At 40.0% G+C, this 24,681-nt stretch overlaps 1 long non-coding RNA gene across 1 annotated transcript in view; it reads right to left on the bottom strand.

The window, feature by feature from the left end:
• Window positions 1-23,986, bottom strand: part of LOC149313592 (uncharacterized) — a 36,617-nt gene extending 12,631 nt beyond the window's left edge. The window contains exons 1-3 of the long non-coding RNA XR_016280843.1: window positions 23,820-23,986; window positions 3,057-3,142; window positions 1,428-1,473 (exon numbers count right to left, since the gene is read on the bottom strand). This is a non-coding gene — a long non-coding RNA (uncharacterized LOC149313592). The remainder of the gene's footprint in view (window positions 1-1,427; window positions 1,474-3,056; window positions 3,143-23,819) is intronic.
• Between the last annotated feature and the right edge of the window lie 695 nt (window positions 23,987-24,681).

The following is a 24,681-nucleotide window of genomic DNA, read 5'->3' as shown; positions in this document are numbered from 1 at the left end:
GCTAGAGCTGAGAAGTTAGGAAATAGCTATTTTTCTTTTTAAAAAAGGGGGGGGGAATTACTCCTTTGTTGATTTTATTTTCCTTTCACCAGCGAATAAAGTGAATTAAATTGAATAAATCGGATACAGGTTTGTATCATTGCTGTGAGATTTAATAAACTTGAACATAATCTTGTTAACCCATATTAGTAAAAGCTGTGGTGGTTCTTTATACTTTATCAGCTTAGGTGATAAACTACCTTAGAAATGAAAATTCTATCATTGAACGTAAAAGGTTTAAACTCTCCCCAGAAGAGAAAAAAGGTGTTTCTTTTTTTGGAAAGAAATAAAGCCGATGTTATTTGTTTGCAAGAAACCCGCATTAAACTGAAAGATGTAAGATTACTAAAGAATCCAAAAATTGGTAAAGAATACTCCTCAGTTTTTGGGAAAAGTAAAAGAGGAGTTACCCTGTACATAAATAACAACACAGAATTTAAACTTTTATTTGCAGAGCCAAATGGTCACTATGTGGGGGTGGAATCCACCTGGCAGGATAAAAAAATACTGATTGTGGGTATATATGGTCCCCAAGAAAGAAAGGGATCTTTCTATGCGAAACTTCACAGGAAACTATTAAACTATAACTATGAAAACATTATTATGATAGGAGACTTTAATGGTGTAATTAATCCCATAGTTGATAGGAAATCTGGAAAAAAAATAAAACAAGATCAGGGTAGACTCCCCCCCAAATTTTTTGAACTAATAGAAGATCTCTCTTTAATTGATCTATGGCGACATCTGTATAACGAGGAAAAAATTTTTACGTTTTATTCAGACAGGCATGAATCGTTAGCAAGGATTGATTTATGTTTGGTATCAAACACCTTAATTCAAGATGTTGTAAGCATGGAGACCCTTAATAGAACAATCTCAGATCATAACCCCCTTATGATTGAGTTTAGAGAAACAAAGAAAATTAAAAATTGGCTGTTAAACGAAGACTTGCTTAAGGATAGAGAAATTGTAGAAAAAGGTAAGGAATGGCTAAAGTTCTTCTTCAAGGTAAATCTAAACGGTGAGGTCAAAACTAGTACAGTGTGGGATGCTTGCAAAGCATCTATGAGAGGCTTCTTTACCCAACAGAATATAATTTGGTGGAAACGTAAAAAAGATATGAGAAACAAGTTAAATAATTCATTGAAAGAAAAAGAAAAAGAACTAAAGAAATACCCAAGAAACAAATCTATTCAAAAGGAAATCAAAATTTTTCAGAAACAATTAGATGTTGAAATGACCTTAGAATTGGAAAAAAGATTAAAACTAGTGAAACAGAGGAACTTTGAACAAGCCAACAAAGTTGGGAAATGGCTTTCCTTTAAGCTAAGAAGAATTAGAGAAAAACAAGTAATCACTAAAATCAAGAAAGGAAAGTCAATACTTACCCAGCAAGAAGACATCAAAAAAGAATTCCAAAGTTTCTTTGCAAACCTGTATAAAGAAAAAACAGTCAAATTAGATGAAATAGAAAAATATTTGGATATTGTAAAACCTCAAAATATTCAAGAAAAGTGGAAGCAGGAGCTAAACAGATTAATCACGACGAAAGAGGTTCGGGAAGCAGTTGTAAATATGAAAAATGGTAAGGCACCAGGTAATGATGGTCTCCCGACTTCTTTTTACAAGATATTCATTGATGAAGTTGCTTCTCCTCTTCAACAAGTAATGAATGAAGCTTTAGAAGAAAACTTACCCAATTCATGGAAGGAAGCAGATATCTCTATCATACCAAAAGAAGGTAAAGATCTTGAATGCCCAAACAACTACAGACTGATATCACTCTTAAATAATGATTATAAGCTGCTCGCTTCTATCCTATCTAAAAGATTAAAAAACTGCTTGGCGGAAACAAGTGGGGAGGAGCAAAGAGGTTTTTTACCAACTAGACAAATCAGAGATAACACAAGATTAATAATTGACATTATAGAATATTATGAAAAACATAACGAAAAGAAGATGGGGCTACTTTTCATAGATTTTGAAAAAGCTTTTGATTCGATTAATTGGAATTTTTTGTTGACATTACTAAAAAGAATAGATATAGGTTCTAACTTCTTAAACTGGATAACAAAAATTTATAATAAACAATTTGCGCAAATTAGGATTAATAGAGAAAAAACAAAAAAGATTCAAATTCAAAGAGGAACACGGCAAGGTTGCCCCCTTTCTCCCCTGTTGTTTCTGCTGACAATAGAACTATTAATTAAAAGAATTAGAGAAAAAACAGATATTCAGGGAGTTAAATTAAGAAACTCAAAAATTAAAATCAGAGCATTTGCAGACGATGTTGTTATCGTTATTGAAGATCCAGTAAATAATGCGGCAAAAGTGATAGAAATTATTGATGAATTTGGCAGAATATCAGGATGTGTAATAAACAAAGATAAATCAAATATTTTGACAAAAAATATTAGCAAAGAAGAGGAATCTATACTAGGAAACTTAACGAAAATTAAAGTGGTAAATAAAGTTAAATACCTAGGAATAAACATTACTAAGAAATCTAATGAACTGTTTGAAAATAACTATACAAAAGTCTGGAAAGAGATTAAAAAAAGATCTGATAAGATGGAACAAACTAAATATCTCTCTGTTGGGTAGGATAGCAGCGATTAAAATGAATATCTTGCCAAGAATGCTCTATTTGTTTCAAACGCTCCCTATTATTATGACAAGAAAATTTTTCAAAAACTGGAACAAAGATATCTCAGATTTTATTTGGAGAGGGAAGCGACCAAGAATCAAATTCAAAAACCTGCAAGACAATAGGGAAAAAGGAGGCTTGGGGTTACCCTCCCTACAATTGTACTATGAAGCCTGCAGTTTAGTTTGGGTAAGAGAGTGGATGATGCTAACAAACAAAACACTGCTAGAGGTAGAAGGGGAAGATCTCAATGTAGGATGGCACAGCTACTTGGTCTATGGAAATAGCTCACTTAACAAATCCTTTATGAACCATGCACTCAGAAAACCTCTTTTCGAAACGTGGAACAAATATAAGAGACACATCTTACCTAAGATCTGCGGTTGGGTCTCTCCACACGAGGCCATTGGTAGGAAACAATCGAGCGCCGGGACTAATTGGTTAAAATACGAGGATCTATGGGTAAAAACGAGAGAAGGGGTAAGAATAAAAACAAGAGAAGAACTAATCAAGGAAGGGGAGGGAACAAATATAGGTTGGTTTACCTATAGACAAATCTATGAGAGATTTAAAATGGATGAAAAGACAATTGGATTTGAACTGGACTCTAAAAGAATCGAATTGAATAAAATTTTATATTTAGATAATGTTAAATTAATTGGGAAAACCTATGGAGTACTGTTATCCTTAGAAATGGAGGAAGAGACAGTAAAAAGTCAAATGATAAAATGGTCCACATGTGTAGGACACCCAATCATGTTAGATCAATGGGAAAAGGTATGGAAAGACCAAAAAAAATTAACCACATCACAAAATATCAGAGAAAACTTTTTTAAAATGATGTATTTTTGGTATCTTTCGCCCTATAAGCTGGCTAAAATTTATAAAACCAAAAAGGACAAATGTTGGAAATGCAAAAAGAAAAAGGGGACCTTTTTTCATGCATGGTGGGAATGCAGTAAAGCAAAACAATTCTGGAAAATGGTTAACAACTTAATTAATCAGATAATGGGAATAGATTTGGGGTTGAAGCCAGAGCGGTACCTATTGGGAATGGTAGACGAAGGAGTCAGTAAAGAGGACGAGAGAGCAGTTTTTTATATGGTCTCTCTCGCAAGAATTTGCTACGCGCAAAGGTGGAAATGCGAAAAAAACCCAACACGTGACGAGTGGTTACTAAAAGTATATGAAGGCATAGGGATGGATATTATGATTCAAAATTCAAATAATATGTATAGAGATAAACAACTAGAGCATTGGAAGAAGGTGATAATATTCTTTGAAAACGAGTGGGGTAAGGAAACAACTATAGGTCTAATTTGAAAATATTGTAATTTGAAAATAAGTAATTTTCTGTCATCTTTTTCCTGGTAGTGGTAAAGAAGGAAAGTAATGTTCTCTTTCTTCTGCATTCTTTCTTTTTTAATTTGGTTGGAAAGCAATATTTAAAGTAGAACATAGAGTAATTGATAGGCAAATATGATCAAAACGAAGCTATCTGGTAGTTAGGAAGTCAATCTGTTTGTTAGATGTGGTGTTGTCTGTAAATAGGTGTGTAAAGGTGGGTTGGTGAAGTGAGAGGGAAAAGAGATGACAGGGAACTGTAAGGTATGTGATTAGGTTTACAGTAGTGGTAAGGATGTTTATATGTTTTATGTATTTTCTGTACTATATGTTTTGGTATCTGTACGTATTTGTATGTATTTTAATCTAATAAAAAATAATTAATAAAAAAAATAATTGTCTAGTGTGAAAGGGCCCTTGGAATCAACAGTCAAACAACATCTCGGAGTCCACACACACCTCATCTACTAAACACTATTTTTAACCTCAATTAGACTCACCCAGAAAAAAACAGTGAGTAGTTATCTCTAAAGATGAAGTATGCGTGGACTCCAAGATGTTATTCAACAGCAGATTCCAAGGGCCCTATCACATTATCACACTAGACAATTGCAGCACTATGATTCCTCTGTAACTGCCATGGCAAGCAACATCCTATGAAATCCTGGGATTGGCAGTTGAGCGGAGGGACCTTTATGATCCTCAGCCATAAAATTCTCCTCTGGTGTCTTCAGGAGGATTGCATTGGATATTTCCATTATAGTTAACGGATGATGACAATGATGAACTGTAATGGAAATACAGTTTATGTCTTGAAATGGCAGCAAAATGTTCCTTATTGCATGAGGTCACTGAGGTACCCTTGGCTTAGAAACCTAAATTCAGTTCCTAGTCCTCAGCTATTGGAGACTCAGTGAATCAATGATTGAGTTGCAAGTCAACATTATGTAATACTCTAGTTGCACTAGCAACAAACAAAAATACCAGGAGCGTGTTGTAGTGATTTGAGCGTGACTGTGGCTCCAAACACCAGGATACGAATCCCTATCTTTATGTCGGCTGCATGGAAGACTTTGGTCCAAAACACACTGCAGAAATAATTCAATTTGAGACTACTTTAACTGCCCAGGTTCAATGCTAGGGAATTCTGGGATCTGTAGTTTTGTCAGACATTTAGCCTTCTTTGTCAGAGAATTTTGGTACCACAATAAATTACAATTCCCAGGATCCCCTAGCACTGAGCCAGAGCAGTTAAAGCAGTCTTGAACTGTTTGCTTGTTTGCTCCAAATGGCCAATTACACTGTCTAGGCGTGCAAATGGCCATTTCTCTCACTCCTCCTGATCTATTTTAAGACCATCCAGTTATTTAACAAATGTCTGACTTCTTCTGAGTACAATTCAGAGGTATTTCACTGTGTTTTCCCTGAGTAATCTGAGAAAATAGGCTCACATCTATGAGAGCTCATGCTGCCAACTTCTTTCTTTTAGTTAGTCTCAAAAGGTGCTAAAAGTATGTTTTGCATACTGATTTTCCTGATTAACATGGCTATAGTTTTGAATAACCAAGTCAAGTTAAAGGCCCACTGGGAGGAAAAATGTCTCTGGACATTGGGATTCCAGATTATCACTCCAAAATGCTGTAACCTGGCACCAGGACCCTTTCATCCAACCCATTTATAACACTGTGATTCCACTTTAAATACTGTGGCAACATCCAATAGAGTTCTGGAGACTGGCAGTTTGCTCAGAGGCACCAGTATGGCATAATGTTTTGAGTGCTGGACTATGACTCTGGCAACCAGGGTTCAATTCACAGCTCAGCCATGAAATCCACTGGATGATCTAGGGCAAGTCACAGGCTCTCAGCCTCAGGGGAAGGCAATGGCAAACCTCTGAACAACTCTTAACCAAGAAAATTTCATGATAGGTTCACCACAAATCAGAAATGACTTAAAGGCACACAACAACAACAAACCAGGGAAGCTCCCTCAGTGGGCCCTTTCTTCCGCTGCTAATCCCAAGATCCCATAAAATGTTGCCTTGGAGGTTGAAGTGGAATCATTGTGCTTCACTTTTGTGTTGTGAAAGGACCCTTAATTGTTGCAAAAGGTGATGCATTCAGAATGTGAGGAGTGGTGAAACGTCTTCACACTTGCACATATGGCCAGGAAAGGCCCTGCTCCCACTGCTCCAGAGAGCCTCAGAGGTTGCTCTTGAGTCTTGAGCTATTTCTCCTTGCTTTGTAAAGCAAAGGTGACCCTGGGTAGCACTTCCCTTTCTCCACATGCAGACATACGTGACCATCAACAGGGCAGACAGGAGCAGTGTGGGCGGCTGGGGATGGGGAAGGACAGTTTGGTTGCAGACAGAAATCTGTGGGGAAACAGTGGAAAAGACTGAGTGGGATGGGGTGAGGGTTTGAGCAAGAGAGCAGATGGAAGAACAAGAGGGCAGACAAGACAGGCTTTTAAAACTAGGTGAGGTGTGAGAGGTAGCCGATATCTCAGGATTGCTAATGCCTGAGGTGAGAAGAGGAAATTACTGAGGAGGATATTGGCTCTGCCATTTTCCAACACTTTCCCAGAGCTGCAGCTGGATCCTGGCAGGCAAGGGGGGACTCGCTCAACCCTTCCACATTCCCTGGATTGCCCTTTCTCTGGCCAAAAATGTGGAAGAGTAAATTAGCACTTTTAGGAGCATTCAGGAAAGTTACCTTTTAAATGGGTTGCAGGACCCCATTGCGCTTTGTAACATTTAAAAAAGAATACAAGTTTTTCAGTACCAAAATGGACTGAACCACTTTTTGATTTTGGTTTGGGGGCCTGCTTTGGGTGCTCTATGCATTCCAGGGACAGAAAACCAGACCATGGACCTGCTGCAGTTGCCCACTGGTTTTAGGCTTGGGATTTAATGGCCTGATGGGGCCCAGATAGTCAAGTTCAGTATATTACCTTGGTTGTGAACACTGTTTAGGGCAGTGATGGCGAACCTATGGTACGTGTGCCAGAGGTGGCACTCAGAGCCCTCTCTGTGGGCACATGTGCCATCGGCCCAGCACAGAGTTTGCCAGAGTTTGTTACTGGAAAGCCAGAGGGACACGGCACTTTGCAATAAATAAGTGGGTTTGGGGTTGCAATTTGGGCACTCGGCCTCTAAAAGGTTCACCATCACTGGTTTAGGGGGTTCCTCTGCCTTTAATGATGGAGAATTAAGTAAGTAAATAAATACTGGTGGTCATGCAACCAGGTAACAAGCAACATCTGTTGAAATTCCCTCCTTTATACCACAATAAAAAGGGCAGAAGCCCTCTCCAGTTTAGAGTCTGCCAGTCCTACATCAAAGAAAAAGACATCTCCTTAGACTACAGTTCCCACAAACCCTCAGCCTGTATGATGGCCACTGGTCATGTTGTCTGGAGAGCTATGAATGCCATAATCCAAAAAGAAGAAGAAGACCTTTTCCAAGCCCTGTTTGTGAAGCAAATGACTAACATTTCTCCTTCACCCCATCCTACTCTCATTCCATGCTTCACAATTTCTTCTCCATTCCCAGTCTTCTTCTAGTCCAAAGACATGACTACCAACACTGTGTGTGTGTATGTGCCATCAAGTTGCCTATCAACTTATAGAGACCCAATTGATTTTTCACAGGATTTTCTCAGACAAGGAATACTCAGAGGTGGTTCTGCCAGTTCCTTCCTCTGAAGTAAAGCTTATAGCACCTGGCATTCGTTGGCAGTCTCCCATCCAAATACTAACCAGGGCTGACCCTCTAATGAAAAGAAAAAGAAATATTCTAAGCAGTTTTCAGCACATTTAGATAGTTGCTCAGACACACACAACTACAGGAATAAAATGGAGTCTGCATGTGCTGCCCTGAACCTCAAAATATTTATTTTGGAATAAGCACAATGCTGCTATAGAAAAGCATAACCTGTTTTTGTAAAAATGATAAAAATGAAATTAGAAGCCATAGCTAATAAGATGAGATTATATATATATATATATATATATATATATATATATATAATCTTACATAGATTGTGTAATTTTGCATTGGTATTTATTGGCAGTTTGTTTTTGTTCCAGCATAAAGCCAAGGAAAACATATTTACTTACTACCTAGCATATATGAGCATTTTTCTATGACTAGCAAGAACTTTGAAATAGTCAGAGTTCCCATACCTAGGATCAAGTACTGATCAGAAAAGTGACAGCAGTCAACAAAGCAGAAGACTAGGGTTGGAAAGGGCAGCTATGAAAGAACTGGACAGGATCCTAAAGTGTAAAGATATAACTCTGAACACCAAAGTGAAGATTATCCAAGCCACTGCATTCCGCGTCATCATGAACGGATGTGAGAGCTGGACAGTAAAGAAAGGCGAAGGAAGGAAAATCAACTCATCTGAGATGTGGTGCTGGAGAAGAGTGAGAATATCATGGACAGCCAAAACCACAAGCAAATAGGTCCTAGAACCTATCAAGCCTAAGCTCTCCTTGGAAGTCAAGATGACGAAACTGAGGCTGTTGTACTTTGGCCACATCATGAGAAGGCTTGACTCATTGGAAAATACAGTGATGCTATGAAAGGTAGAAGGCAGTAAAAAGAGAGGAAGACAACACTCCAGATGGCTAGACTAAGTCAGGAAATCCACAGATCTGAACCTGCAGGACCTGAGCAGGGAAGTAGAGTTCAGGGGATCTTGGAGATGTCTCATCCACAGGGTTGTCACGAGTCAAGATCACTTGAGGGCAGTTAACAACAATAAAGCAGTACTGAGCAGATCTACAAGGTTCTACTACTACCTGAAATGTGGATTTCCAGTACAATGAGACCCATTCTTTAAGCACAAAAGAGTTTTCAGACAGACTCCTTATGGGCGATGGCTTCACCATGTACCACATTCACTACTGTAGGCCAGCATATATAGAATCATTATCACACGGGGACAATTGGAAGTGTAAACTGGGTTTATCTCATAAAAATTGTACATTTCCAATTAAGATTTTCACACAATATTGTGATTAAAGTACCATTACCCACATAATATCCTTTGAAAATTGCACAATTGTGCCCATTCACAATAAAACTTTTCACACAACATCACAATCAAAAGCGATTAAATTACCATTCACCTGGGAATAACTAGGCAACAAATCATTTACGGGAAAATCCTGTGAATGGTTTGTTGCTGTTAATTGCCTGGTTATTGCCTATTCCAAGATAATAACGGCTGTGTGTGAAAATCTTAATCACGCTTTAATAGTAATTGTGCAATTTTCACGGGATAAACCCTGTTTAAACTTCCAATTTCCCCCCATGTGATAAACTTCGAAAGATTCCCAGTAGTCATGCCAATAAATTGAACACCAAAGTGAGAATAATCCAAATCACTGTATTCCCCATCATTATGTACAGATGTAAGATTTGGACAGCGAGGAAAGCTGACAGAATATCCTCCTTGGATTGTCCAGTTTGGTTGTGAAGAAAACAGAGCAAGCTTTGTACAGGAGGTGCTGAGTAGCCTTTAAATTTGAAACATGCTCAGCAAATATCATGCGAGTCCACACAGCTATTTCCCCCAAGAAAAGTCCAAAAATTCAGGTTCCTGTATTGTTCCCTATCAATACCCAAGTTTTAGTGGTTTTCATCTTGACCAGGGGTCAATCTTTAACTGCCTATTCTAGGTCAAGCCACCCTCAGATACTTGGCACAGCAACAGGGATAGCCCATGGAAGCTTGTGGCTTCCATGTCAGTGGAGCAGTGAATTTACTTCAGAATTTTAGCCCGTGCTTTAGAAAAGCTATTCAAGGTGCTGAAATTCTTTTCAGGCTAGGTTTAAGTACTCCAATAGCCACTTTAAAAGTTATACCAAAACCCAGAGAGGCTTGTCTCTCCTATTCAAATAGCTGGATACCACTTTAAGTGCGGTTGCTGCTGGAATCCTGGAATTTGCAGTTTCACATGGTCTTTAGCCTGCTCTGCCAAAGAGTGCTGCATCTCACAAAACTACAAATCCCAAGATTAGGAAGGAACCATGGAAATTAAAGTGTAGATGCACCCTGCGTATACTACCATGTTTTCTTATCTCTCTACACATTACAACCTCTTGGAAAGGAGCTTCTGAAGATTACAAGACCCTGTGGAGTTTTGGGTGATAAAGCATAGACTGCAGTTGTTGTTGTTGTGTGCCTTCAAGCAATCAACAGGCACCCAGTGTCTTCCTTCCACTCATGCAAGTGACGCTTTGGAACCAAATCACTATTAGCTGGACTATGCATGTGCCAGATTTCAGTATGGTGACCTGGGAAGATCTCAGCCTTTGGGGGTGTATTAACTAAAACATTGGCCCGTTACAAACGGGCACCCTAGCACGGACTCAGTCTGTACTAGGGTTAGAAAGGGGCATCTCTTCCAGACGCCCCTAACCATAGTATGGACTGAGTCCGTACGAAATAGCAGCGGCCGTTCCACACGGTCGCCGCCATCTTGATGTAGCGGATGTGCTGCGTCCGCACATCGCGCCCCAGAAATGATGCCGCAAGTGCGTGCTTCAGCACTTGCGGCGTCTCTTCTGGCACACAGGAAGGAGCGCGATTTTTGCGCTCCTTCTTTGCAGCGTCTGGGAACCACGCAGTTTGGCTACTGCGGTTCCCAGACACTGCAACCGGTGGCGGCAGACTATTTTGCTCCCCTGCCAAACAGTAACAACAACCAAATGCATTCTCCGAAGATGCCAGCCACAGATGCTGGCGAAACGTCAGGAAGAAACTCTTCTAGAACATGGCCACATAGCCCAAAAAACCCACAAAAAACTATGGATGCCAGCCATGAAAGCCTTCAACTTCATAAAGCAAATGCTACTTTACTACTCAGGACTTTTGTTTTGCAAGTTCAGTCTGCAGAATTTTATGCTGACCATTGTTATTACACTTATATATACATGAAATCTACGCTGCTTATTTAGCCAACAACCCCTTCCAGTCAGTAATGAATGAGAGCAGGGTTAGTCTAGTGCTTGGGGGTGCTCTCTTCCCTATTTGCTATGATAGTTGAGGCTGATGGGAATTAGAGTCCAACAATAGCTGGAAGGCCCCAGATTTCCCAACTTTGTTCTAAAGACCAACAAAATTCTTAGCAGACTTGGGGGTGGTTGAAAGAGAGAGGGAGAGATTGAAAGATTTTGAAAATAAATAAATAAGTTGGCATCTACTAAAAGTAGCTATGATTTCAGGAGAGAATTAATTAAGTCTGATAAAAAAATCTTAATAGGATTTACACTATCAGATCACTTAATTAGTTCTGGCTTTTAGTTACTAGTAATGAGCCTCTGGGAGTGGAGGCAAAGAAATTATTGTTTATTCAAATGGTAATAATTTGGGTTTCTTTAATTGACTCCCAGAGAGAGAAAGAAATGAGTCCTGCTGTTTTTTTTCTCAAAAGCAGGATGGAAAAGTTCCAGAGCGACTATTCAGATAACAGGACAGGTCCATCTCTCACTGCCGCTTGCCTCTAGGGCGGGAAGTAGATGTCAGATCTGTGCCCCCTTTCAAGGTTTATCAGTGTTTATCAGTGTGTGTGTGTGAATATGAGCGCACCAAAGGAGGAGTGCGTGTCGATGTGCCACAATGCTGGCACAAGGTCTCTGTTATTTTGATTTTAGTGCCAGAGGCTTTCTGAAATATTCCAGTACAGAACTGATGGTTTTCTCATAAATTATGCGGGTTAGATTTTGAAATATATTTTATGTTATTCCACAGTACAGGGAGACTGAACAAATTGGAGGTATTTTTAAACAAGAAAGGCAACTGAATTTTCTCTGGAGAGGAGGGAATCTTGCAGTGCTCAAAACCTTTGGGGGAGAGGGAAAAAGCCAAGCTTTACATATCAGAAATTATTATTATTATTTGCTCTGGGAAAGGTATGGAAATTAATTTTCTTCCTTCACAGGGGCCATGCCGAAATGGAGAGAAGGCGTATTCGCACTCCGACTGATTGCTAATTGGTGCGATACTTGAAGCCCTACCAAACTGATTCAGCAAAAACATGATGCAACATCTAGTAAGTGGAAAATAATGAGCACTGGAGGGAACAACGGGGAATCTTATTTCTGAATTTTGTTTCTCATGAAAACAAGACACACGCCTCGTTCAAATCAGAGCACCGCCAGCGTTTCTGTAACATGCAGGTCAAAGAACACGTGTGAAAATGTATAAACCGAACCACCCTGGGTCTGCTTAACAGTTTTGTGGCTATAATTGGCATGGCGTCACAAAGTTCTACAGAGGAACAGCTTGTTTTCTCTCTAAGGAAAGTCCTCTTTTCCGAGTACAAAAGTCCATGGTTTAATCAGAGGAGACTTTGGGGCAGAGGTTTAGAGCATGGTGCAGCAGAAGGGGAGCCCCAAATAAAAATTTCAGACTTATCACATCTTGAAGAAAGACATTTTATATATACATAAAAGAAAAGAAAAGGCAATACAAGTCAGAAACCTGTAACATAACTGAAACATTTGATTAATTTATTACCAAACAATCTTTGACATCAGTTCGCACTACAGGTATTTGTAAAAGTAGCGATGTACGGTGGGCCTTTGCTATCCGCTGGGGTTTGGCTCCAGGGCTCTTCATGGATACCAAAATCCGTGGATGCTCAAGTCATTAAATATAATGGCAGAGTAAAATGGAGTTTCTTATATAAAAGGGCAAAATCAAAGTTTGCCTATGGGAATTTGCATATTTTAAAGTATTTTCAAGCCGGGGATGCTTGAATCTGTGGATAAAAAAATCCATGGATAAGGAGGGCTGCCTGTATTGCCTCCATCTGTGGCTTTTATATGGAAAGGGAAGAGGCCAACTGGTGCAAAGGAAGCCAATATACAATGAACAGTAAATGGCAGTTTATTTAACTCTGCCAGTTCTGTCCACTCATTCATGCACCCATCCACTCATCCATCCTGCCTCTCTGGACGGTGCCCTACACAGCACTAGTCACAAAGGGGCAACCACCTCATTTGCTCTCATTTATTCAGCTGAATATGTTTATTCACTTATTCAGGTCTCTGGGCAACACAGGGATAGGGCTTCCACCTGCCCAGTGAACAAATTCATCTCTGTTGAGAGGGTGAGTTGCCTACCTCCATGCCTACCTTCCTACACTCACACTTCACCCTCCCTCCTTTCATTTTGCCCATTCTTGTGGCCCTTTCACACTACATAGTTATAGTGCTATGGCTCCATCCTGAAGGATTCTTCTGGGATTGGCAGTTTAGGGAGGGACATTCAGATTAAAATCCTCTGACCAAATTACAGCCATCTCTCCATATTCACGGATTCATTATCCATGGATTCAACCATCCATGGCTTGAAAATATTTTGTAAAATATATAAATCACCACAAGCAAACCTCGATTTTGCCATTTTATATAAGGGACATCATTTAACCATGCTATTGTATTTAACGAGACTTTGTTATCCATGGGAGGTCCTGGAACCAAACCCCAACAGATACCAAAGCCTACTGTCTAAAATTCCTCAGGATGCAGCCATGGAAGTGAAAATGGAAGAACAGTGTTATATTTGTGTAGTGTGAATGGGCTTTTGGTGTATAGCCCGCAGAACCTGAAAAAGTGATTGTTCTGCTCTACAGCTCCCATAATTCCCCAGCCAGCACAATCACTGGTCATGCCACAAATTCATGTGAAAGGGACAAGCAAAAACTGATGTGAGGGCTCAGCCTTCAACTAGCAACTGGTTTTAGGGCATAATCTCATGCTGAAGGATGCCATAAAAAGACAATAACAAGGGCCTCATCTCCTCCTTGGGAGATATAGCTTTCCTTTTATTAATTGTAAGCTTCTCTTACAGGTCATTGATATCGCAATATAATACCCATATTTTGTTTTTGATAAAGTGCAATTTTAATGAAGCACAGTGAAATCGTAAGCACATTTATTCAGAACTAATTCCTATTATGTTTAAAAGGAGGCTTAAATACCTTGAAGGTACCAGATCATGTCTGACCTTGGAAGCTAAGCAGGGTGAGCCCTAGTTAGTACTTGGATGGGACAGCACCAAGGAATACCAGGTGTTGTAGGCTTTATTTCAGAGGAAGGTGCTGGCAAAATCACCTCTCAGTATTCATTACCTAAGAAAACCCTAGGAAATTAATGGGGTTGCCATTGATAGGAAGCATGAAGGCACATGCACACACAAAACACACAAACCCTGCACACTCCTAGTCTAGAGAGAAGGTGTTATGAATATTGAATGGAAAAGAGGGGACTTTTAAAAAAAACTGGACATTAATGGGGCTGCTCTAAATCTACAGGAGATTTGAAGTCACATATACACACTTGTTCAAAAGAGACCTAGTTAAACTGAGTCCCACTTATGGCAACCTTAACATAGGGTTTTCTTGGGAAGGAGGGCTTTTTCCAAATAGATGTGCCTAGTGCTGCATCCCCACAGCATAATCTCATGTATGGAGTTTAACACACGAAGATCGGGAGTTTAACCCATGATTTGACACAACATTGCACAAAACCTGCCATTAAAGTGATCACAAAGAAGCATTAATGTCCATCTTTTTACTTTCGGGATTTCAGTGACAATGCATCTCCGATGTCACATTATTTGCAGAATTGCGTGTAATAATCATTCATGCAATTACTCCCCATTTTTGCTTCATTTACAAGATGCTTTAAATGTGCTTTAATCTCTCTTTAATGTCAAAATCAGCCCCAGTTTGATAAACTCCTATGTTTCTCTCAGCAAAAATTTTTATGAGGATAAAAGTGGTTTTCTCCTAGGTAAGTGTGCATCGGATGGCACCTTGAATGCCTTTCAAGTAGAGTGAAATTTTGTCACCTTTTCAGTCACCGGTGATGACAATTAGGGATACTGGAAAGAAGTGTACAGACAGACGGCAAGGGAAGTTTCTATGGGTTTAATCACGAGTCTCTCTGTTGCACAAACACAGCCTCCTGAATACTTGGAAGAGCCAAATGCTACTTTTCACAACTTTGGTGGAAAGTTTTGGGTTTCCCCTCCCCATGGAGCCTTGTTGTGAAAGACGGCAAGGCGCCTTGTTGCTCAAATGTGATCAAATTAGAGGAGTCACATCCTGTGGAGTTTCTTCACTGAAATTTCAGTGGGGGGGGGGGGGCTCAGACAGACATCCCCCCTCTCCCCACAGAAGGCCCCTGCCAAGCTCTTTCTCCCCATTGCCTCACTCGCCTGGAATGTGTACCCTTTTACAAGTGTCACGTAGGATGAGGAGGCCCATCTTGTCCTCATCTCCTTCCCCTACCTTGACCCAGGGCTTGGGGAAGTTACTTTTATTAAAGACATCAAGTCCCACCAGAATCTCCCCTAGCCAGTACTTCTTCTTGTGGTTACTAATTCATACAATAATTGATTCTTGATTTGTCACATAACTGAGCAGGAAAAATTATTCTACTATATAAACATAGTTCAATGATTTGGAAGGAAGATCTGTTATGTTAAATGTTAGTATGTGCATGTCTTGAAGTGATTATCATTGTATGTCTAAATACAGTATTGTAATGTATGTTTTTATATGTTTTTAGTCAATAAAATGTTAATTTTTTTAAATGAAGAATCTCCTAGCCAGTAATAATAATAATTTATTTATTTATTTATTTATACTCTGCTCTTCAGCTATCAGAGTGGCTTACAAATTGTTAACTAGACATAGTAGGCCTGCCTGAGGGGATACTGGGAGTTGTCATCCAAGAGAGTCACTTTCCCCCATCTGTCCGTCCTACATGGCACCAGGAATGATCACGGTGAATACCAGGACAGGTGATTTCCATCTTCCAGAGGCAGCCCAGACAAACCTCCTCTGAACAAATCTTGCCAAGAAAACCCCATGATAGGATCGCCACAAGTCCTACATGTGCCTTCAAGCCACCTCTCAACTTATGGTGAGCCCATGAACTGCATAGTTTTCTTATGCAGGGTGACCAGCCATCCACCTTTCCCAGGACACATCCTCTATTTCAGCCTTCTGTCCAGACCAGGAGGCCTTCCAAAATGTCCTCCATTTTGAGCATGAATTTACATTTATATGAAGTCTTCTTGGCTCTTACTGGGTCATGTCCTCCATTTCTCTTGAATGCCCTCCATTTTGCAGTGCCTTGTCCTCCTTTGCGATTAGGTCATCTGGTCAGCTTGTTCTTATACCACGCTTTCTTTCTTTCTTTCTTTCTTTCTTTCTTTCTTTCTTTCTTCTCCTTGGCTTTTCTGTCCCCAGCCCTCTGCACCCCAGGATGAGCAAATGTCCTAACTACAGAGGACAAGGCACTACAAAATGGAGGACATTAAAAAATGTAGGCTATTCCCGAATAAGAGCTAAAAACACTCATGTGGATATAAATCCATGCTTTTTATTCATGCTCAAAATGAAAGACATTTTGGAATTCTTTCTGGACAGAAGGTTGTAATGGAGGACATGTCCTTGAAGAGGAGGACATCTAGTCATGCTGCTGCACTCCCATAAGCCCAAAGGTTGTGGTTCTCCCAACTACAGAAGTGGGTCTGGGCCTGAGGACAGCCTGGGGGCAATTGGTGAAGAAACAGGGTGACCAGTTGTCCTCTTTTTTCAGGCCATGTCCTACATTTAAACCTTCTGTCCAAAAGGAATTTCAAAAGGTCCTTCATTTTGAGCATGACTAAGAAGCATGGGTTTCCATTCCTAAGAGTGTTTTGAGCTTTTATTTGGTCATGTTCTCCATTTTTCTTGAATGTCCTCCTTTTCAAGCATGACTAGGAAGCATGAATTTCCATTCCTATGAGTGTTTTGAGCTTTTATTTGGTCATGTCCTCCATTTTTCTTCAGTGCCCTCCATTTTGACCAGGACTAAGAAGCATACTTTTCCATTTTGGGCATGACAGAGAAGCACGAATTTACATCTCTGAGTCTTTTAAGCTTTTATTTGGGAATGTTCACTATTTTTCTTCAATGTCCTCCATTTTGAGCATGACTGAGAAGCATGAATTTCTATTCCTGTGTTTTGAGCTTTTAGGTGGCCGTGCCCTCCATTTTTCTTGAAGGCCCTCCATTCTGCTGTGCTTTGCTGTCCTCCTTTAGGACATCTGGTCACCCTTGTTCCCTAAGGCGAACCTCTAATGCAGTTTTTGTGGTAGGCCTCTTGAGAGGTGGCTTGCCATTGCCATCCTCCGTTTTGCGGTGCCTGGTCCTCCTTGGCTGTTATGAGGACATCTAGTCACCCTGATGAAGAAGAGGAGAAGGAGAAGGGGCAGGGAGAAGGCTGGGTCTGGCTTTGCTGGCCTTATTCCACTTCCCTCCATTCTTCCCCCTCCTTCCCTGACCAGCTGCATCTTAAACACTGGCTTCAGATGGTGATTAGTGGTGGTGGTGGGGAGCCCCAGCAGGGGCCTTGTGAAGAAGAAAAGGCTTTGAATGGGGCCATGAAAGCAGTTGCCAGGGAAGCAGATGCTGCTATGAACATGCTAAGAATACACACCACCACCAAGGAGGGCCTGAGGCACTCCTCCGCCTGCCCAAAGGGGAAGAAAAGGCGGGAAGGAAGGGGGAGGCCAGCTTTGGAAACTTTTAACTCGTTCCCCTCCTGGGACAAGGTGACCAGATGTCCTCCTCCTTGCCACCACAAAGGAGGACCAGGCACCCCAAACTGGAGGACATTCAAGACGAATGGAGGGCACGACCAAAACAAAACGATAAAAACCACTCATAGAAATAGAAGTTCACGCTTCTCGGTCATGCTCAAAATGGAGGATGTTTTGGAATTCCTCCTGGACAGAAGGAGGTTGGAACAGAGGCCATGCCCTTGGAAAGCAAATGTAGGAAATGACCAAAATAAAAGCTATATAAAAAAACACCCACACTGATATAAATTCATGCTTCTTAGCTCAAAATGGAAGATGTTTTGGAATTCCTCCTGGACAGAAGGAGGTTGGAATGCATGGCAGGTCCTGGGAAAGACAAATGTAGGGAATGACCAAAATAAAAGATTTTAAACAAAAAACAACAACACTATTATAAATATAAATTCATGCTTCTCAGTCATGCTCAAAATGGAGGATGTTTTGGAATTCCTCCTGGAGAGAAGATTGGAATGGAGGACAGGTCCTGGAAAAGGAGGATCTCTGGTCATCTTGTATAAGAAAATCATATGCAAAACTCATGGGGTCACCATAAGTAAACAAGCGGCTTGAAGACACGCATAAGAGTAGTAGCAGTAGTAGTAGGAATTGCTGGATGCCTTCAAGCAGAGTGACCAGATATCATAACTGCAAAGGAAGACCAGGCACTGCAAAATGGATGACATTCAAGACAAATGGCATGCATGGCCCAAATGGAGTGCATGACACTTAATATAAATATAAATTCATGCTTCTTAGTCGTGCTTAAAATGGAGGACATTTTGGAATTCCCACTGGACAGAAGACTGAAATGTAGGATATGTTCTGGAAAAGGAGGATGCCTGATCACCCTGGTTCAAGTTGTTTCTGATTTATGACAACCCTATCACTGTGGGGTTCTTGGACTGAGAAGGTGTGACTTGCCCGAGGTCACCCATATTTTCCTAATCCTACGCTCAGACCACTATACCATGCTGGGGCTCTGAGGTGAGGGTTCAAATCCCAGTCCCACCATAGAGAAGGAGGACTGTCCCAGGAGGATGTAGAGCCACCCACACATTTTGTTCTCAGGAACAAAAAAATGATAGACTAATTTAAGAAGAAATTAACCGGAGAAGCTAAGGCTACACATTTTTATTTAAAATCCACAAAACAGGGATATCTTTTATGGGGCCAAGAAAAAAGCCACAAAATATATTTTGCAAACATTTGAAGGTCTGCTGACATCTTTATCATACAAAGGGGTTAAAAATCACTTGTTGTGTGCCTTCAAGTCATTTCCAACTTATGGTGGTCCCAAGGCAAACCTATCATGGAGTTTTCTTGGCACATTTTTTCAGAAGGGGTTTGCTATCATCATCCTCTGAGACCGGAGAGTGTGACTTACCCAATACACTTTAGATTCCCTCCCTTTGCACAGGGCTGGACTCAATGATCTTTCAGGTCCCTTCCAATTCTATTAGAGAGGAGCTGAAAAGCCAGTCAGATTTGATGCATTAAAAAAAATTCTACCAAACAAAACATCTTTGCTATGAATATTATTGATGTCCCTGAAGTGGGTAGTCAGTCTCATTTTTAGTGCAATCCTATGCATGTTTACTGGTAATTCTCACTGAATACAATGGGATTTATTTGCTGGTCAATGTGTTTAAGATGGCAATTGCCCTTTGCTTCAGTTTTTGAGTTCCATTGATTATGCAAGCATCTCTAATACCATTGAGGCTCCAGCATGAGCCTTCATGTTGAACCTGTTGCCCCCATTTACTTTGCTCTACAAAGATAAAATAAAATCTGCAACTTAGGCTGCATCCGCATTGCTGAAATAATCCAGTTTGACAGTGCTTTAACTGTCATGGCTCAACACTGGGATACTAGAAATTGTAGTTTTGTCTTGTCAGATATTTAGCCTTCTCTGTCAGACTCCAACGTCACGACAAACTACAATTCCCAGAATTCCACAGCATTGTGCCACAGCAGTCAAAGTGGTGTCAAACTGAACTGTATGATGTATCATAGTCATACACACTGCATCACGGATGAAAACATGTTCCTCACCCCTGCAGTACATTAATGACAATTACTTTCACAAAAGCCTCATACAACTTCTCAGATGAATTAATGGATAGTGCACGTCCACTATTCCTCATGTACACACACACATATATGAATATGTTGTAAATTGAGTCTCAACCACATATCCATTCCCTCATTCCTATTTTAGATTTGTACACATTATACCAATTTAGTATTCAGCATGCTTTGTAAGCTTCTCACACTCATAACTGATTTAATTAATTCTCAAACCTCTCTGGAAATAATTTTACTTAAAGTATATTTAATAAAGTACTGTATCTTCTGCAGTGTAGCATGTAAGGTCACGAATGATAAATATGCTTACTCCTAAATAATTACCAATGCAGACAAAAGGTGTAGGCAGCCACACAACAGAAGTAAAGCAATTTGGCACCACTTTAATGGCCATGATTCTATCCTATAGAATCCTGGGATTTACAGTTTGGTGAAGCATCAGAGCTGTCTGACAGACCAAACAAATACCTCACCAAACCAGAAATCCCACGATTCTGTAGGGATACATCATGGCAGTTCAAGTGGTGTCAAACTGTTTTAATTCTGCTGTGTGACTACACCCAAAGACTTTGTGTTAGGCTATGCAGCTGACAATTGTAACATTTTGTCTGCCAAATGAGAATGGTATCATTTGTTATCCATATAGCAGCAGTATACTGTTCAAAATGCATTGATTAGTTGTTCTGAATGCAAAATTCAGCTGTCTTCTCTGGCAAAAGCTAAGAACAAGGTCTTGGAAAGCTATACTTACGACTTCAGGCTTTTCAAATTAGTTAAACCCAACCAATATTAACCTACTGTAATATTACGTAAATTAATATGGTTTAACTCCCAAAGAAATGTTACCAGCATTTAGTTACTAGGGCGATTTAGTTTAGCGGCAGCACATGTGCTTTACCTGCTAAATATCCTGAGCTCATTCCTCAAATCTCCAGACAGAGCAAAGGAAAGGTAACTTTTGGAAAGCAGCTGCCAACCAGTATTGATAATATTGTGCTAGATGAATCCGTTTAATCCCTGCCTTTCCTCTAAAACCTCTAACAATAAGGAGGCTAATAGTAATGAAATAACATTAGAATGAATTCATAATTAAATCTTAATCTAAAAATATTTGCATTAAAAACACAGTTAAAAATGCCAAAATAATAAGACCTCTGGTTATTCTGCTTACAGCTACAGGGTAGCTTGTTGTTGTTGTTGTTGTTGTTGTTGTTGTGTGCCTTCAAGCCATTTCTGATTTATTTCACAGGGTTTTCTTCACAAGATATGTTCAGAGGAGGTTCACCACTGCCTCCCCCTGTGGCTGAGAGCATGTGATTTGCCCAAGGTCACCCAATGGACTTCATGACCAAGAGGGGAATCAAACCCTGGTCTCCAGAGTCGTAGTCCGACACTCAAACAACTACACCACAGTGGCTCTCACAAGGTATTTTACATGCATCCCAAAGGCTTGCCTGAGTTTTATCTGCTGGCAGAAAGACAGCAGAGGAAAAACAAGTCTAGCTTCTGTATGTAAGAAGTTCCAAACTCTGGAAGTGACCCTTGGGGGCTCTAGTTGTGACTGATGGTGACAAAATTAAATTCCTTGAAGATTTAAAAACATGAGCACCTGATTTTGGAGCATACAGGCATATATTCCACAGTCATTAGTATTTGGTTTTGTTCTAAAATATAGACACTTTGTGAGAAGTAGAGTGGGATGGGTTGCACAAATATGTGCAGTTATCATAGTCAATGCCTGCTTAACCTTGTAAGCAGCAATAGCGTTTCAGATCCCATGTGTCCATAGTGCTGAAAATAATCCCCCAAGCCCCAATCCTGCTATCTCTGGTGCTAATTGGCTTCCATGTTGACAGCTTCAGAAGAAGTACTTTGACACAAGCAGAGCAATTCATCTACTCTACCTTCTTCCCTCACCCCCTTGACAAATGTGGCTCAGACAGGTTGACTGGAAACGCTGCACTGTGACTGTGTTTTGCTAAACCTAATTTGTGTACAGAGCTGGAGCCATCGCCTCCAAGGATATCAACTCAGCAACTTTCACAAGAACTAATATTCACTTGAAAGGTGGGGGGAAACTGTTACAAGAGAAGCAATTTACACTTGTGGTGTGTTAAGGTGCCAAGTAGACATGTTCAGGGATAGGGTGGGAAAGCGCAGGTGTATATGTACTTTGTGGCTGCACTGGATTTTTTACCTTTATTTTTTACCTATCTCTACATAAGTAGAGATAGACAATCACTGTTGTGTGCTGTGACCATTGCCAAGGCAAATGCAGTCACGGTTGGCTGTTTTGTATAAATGTGACTTCAAGTTATCTGTTGACTTGCGGCAACCCCATGAAATTCATAGAGTTTTCTCAAGCAAGGAAAAACCAGATGTGGTTTGCCAGTTCCCTCTTCTGAAATATAGCCTACAACAACTGGCAATCGTTGGCAGTCTCCCAACCAGGTATTAACCAGGGCTGATCCTGCTTAGTTTACATGATGCAAAGGCAAATTAAAAAAAAATATTAGGCTAGATTCCCCTCCCCAAAGAAATTACAAGAGAAGCATTAACACCCATTATGAGACAATGCAAGTCTTGTTTTCCATCTTGGCCCTCCATGATTTGGAGGTAGGTGATTTAAACTGAAAGAAATGAAAACCATAGTAATGGAGGACTAACTGGCCACTGCCTGATCATTTCATTTACTGTATATACTCATGTATAAGTCTTGAAATTGTGGTCAAAAAATTAACCCAAAAAACCTGGGTCAACTTATCCATAGGTTGAACTTTAACTCTTATATATCTAAAAAAGGAACCACCTCCTTTCTCTGAACAGAGTGGTAAAAGATAATAGCTTAGTCCATCCTGTAAACACCAAAATGAAGCATGGATCCCCTCTACTCTCTTATGTATCCACAGCCTTTAGGGTGACTACAAACAATTATGCCTGCCAGAATTTTGTAAGTTATTTGGCATCATTTTCCTTTGTGTCATCCTTTGCATGCTTTGTTACAAGAACCTAAGTTTTACCCTCAACTAATCCATAAGTCTTATCAAAATCCATAATTTTGGTCCCAAAACCTGCCTTCGACTTATACATGAGGTCGATTTATAGTCGAGTATATACGGTATTTCAACCCATTAACATTTAAACATATTTTAAATGTTTATAATTATTTTATTTTTAATTTATATGTTATTGTGTATATGAGTGTTATGTGCATTCAAGTCCTATCCCCAACTTATGGTGATCCTATCATAGGGTTTTCTTGGCAAGATTTGTTCAGAGGTGGCTTGTCATTGCCTTCCCCTGAGGCTGAGATCATATGACTCCCAGTGGGGTTCCATGGCTGAGTTGGGAAGCGAACCCTGGTCACCAGAGTCACAGTTCAACACTCAAACCACTATGTCACACTGGCTTTCCTTATATGTGATTAGCTTACCTTTTTTGATGGACTTTAAACATTAGATGATTTCCCCTATTATTAAATCTAATTGATTTATTGTTGATGCTTGCTGCCTTTTTTAGTTGACATGTTGTTGTTGAATTTTATTATTTGTATGTTATTGTTTTGCAATAAGTAATTATATGTAATTACTTTTTTTTTTTTTTTTGCTCGATCAAATGTAGTTTTAGATCTAAAGAGATTTAATAAAGAGTGCTGCATGAACAGGTTGTTATAGATCAAAAGTTCCTGGTCCTGCAACTTGTGAGAGGAGGCAAAGCAAGGATTTTCCTTTAGACATTCAGTCTTAGGCCAGCTGTGCAGAGTCACAAGCTTTAGCATTTTATAACATTAATTTCAAAATCTCACTTGCTAATGCTAATTATAAAATTAATTTGTTATGATAATTGTTAATAACACGCCACTGCAATGTTTCACTCCAATTAAAGAAATAATTAAAGTTACCAAAAGGTGACCAGCCCCACAAAATTACCATGACAAGCTGTTAAATAAAATAATGTGATGTACTGTTACTTAGCCCATTAACACCATTGTCAATTAATTATTAAAATAACAACTTTTAAGATTTAAAATAGGAATACAAGCCACCTTACCACAGTGAGGCGGCTTTGTAAAAGTTAGTCTGCTTTCTTGCTTTTTCTACTGGTTTCCAGGCGCTCCAGATGTGGACGGACAACTTCAAGGCTCCTGTTGATCTCCTTTTTATGGGCTTCGTTGTCTCCAAACTGGACTTGCACTGGACAGCCGTTCAAGCACAGGGGATTCCTCTGTACGGTAGAACACATGAACATACAACATATGTGTGATTTTAAGGAGCTAATGTGTTCAGAGGTTACACATGCCATAGAATTGCTCCTAGGCAATGATCAGTAATGGTCATCTTTCAGTCTCTACATATAGGAAACCAGTGCGGCTCCCTATCCAAATGTTCTCCCCCTTCAAGAATATAAAGCAACAGATGTCTACGTCTCTTCTAATGCCCAGTGTAAGAAGCTGTTTCTATCTGCTTGTGAAACTCTTATCTTGTACTTGAAGGTGTATTTGTTTTGGTACATTTTTTGTTGACGTTTGTATTTTGTAAAGCACTTTGAGGACATGTTGTGTGAAAGGCAGTCTACAAAATCCAACTGAAGGTAGCCTGCTGTATAACTTTGTACATGACGGCAGGGGGGCACTTTTAGAAGACTGATGCTCAAGTGCACTTGACAGACTGTACCAGCTTCTGCAGTGAATACAAGGCTGCCGTCACAGTATCAACGGAATGCTTTCCCCTCTAAAGCCAGATTAATGCTCCCTCTCCCTGCCAGTTCAATTGAATTCTCAAGACAAATTAGCTTTTGCTGTAAAAGTAAGTTTGGGAGGAAAGGATTCTCTCTGATCCTGCCCTAAAATGAGGATTTTGCCTCTACGAAGTGGGGGGAGGGGAGAAACAATAAAATTGCAGCAATACAAAAT

The sequence above is a fragment of the Sceloporus occidentalis genome, unplaced genomic scaffold (genome assembly GCF_023333645.1).
Source record: "Sceloporus occidentalis isolate IW3139 unplaced genomic scaffold, rSceOcc1.0.p SCAF_4, whole genome shotgun sequence".
Lineage (NCBI taxonomy): Eukaryota > Metazoa > Chordata > Lepidosauria > Squamata > Phrynosomatidae > Sceloporus > Sceloporus occidentalis.
The sequence above is the reverse complement of the archived record's forward strand: the minus strand, read 5'-3'. Positions and strand labels throughout refer to the sequence as shown.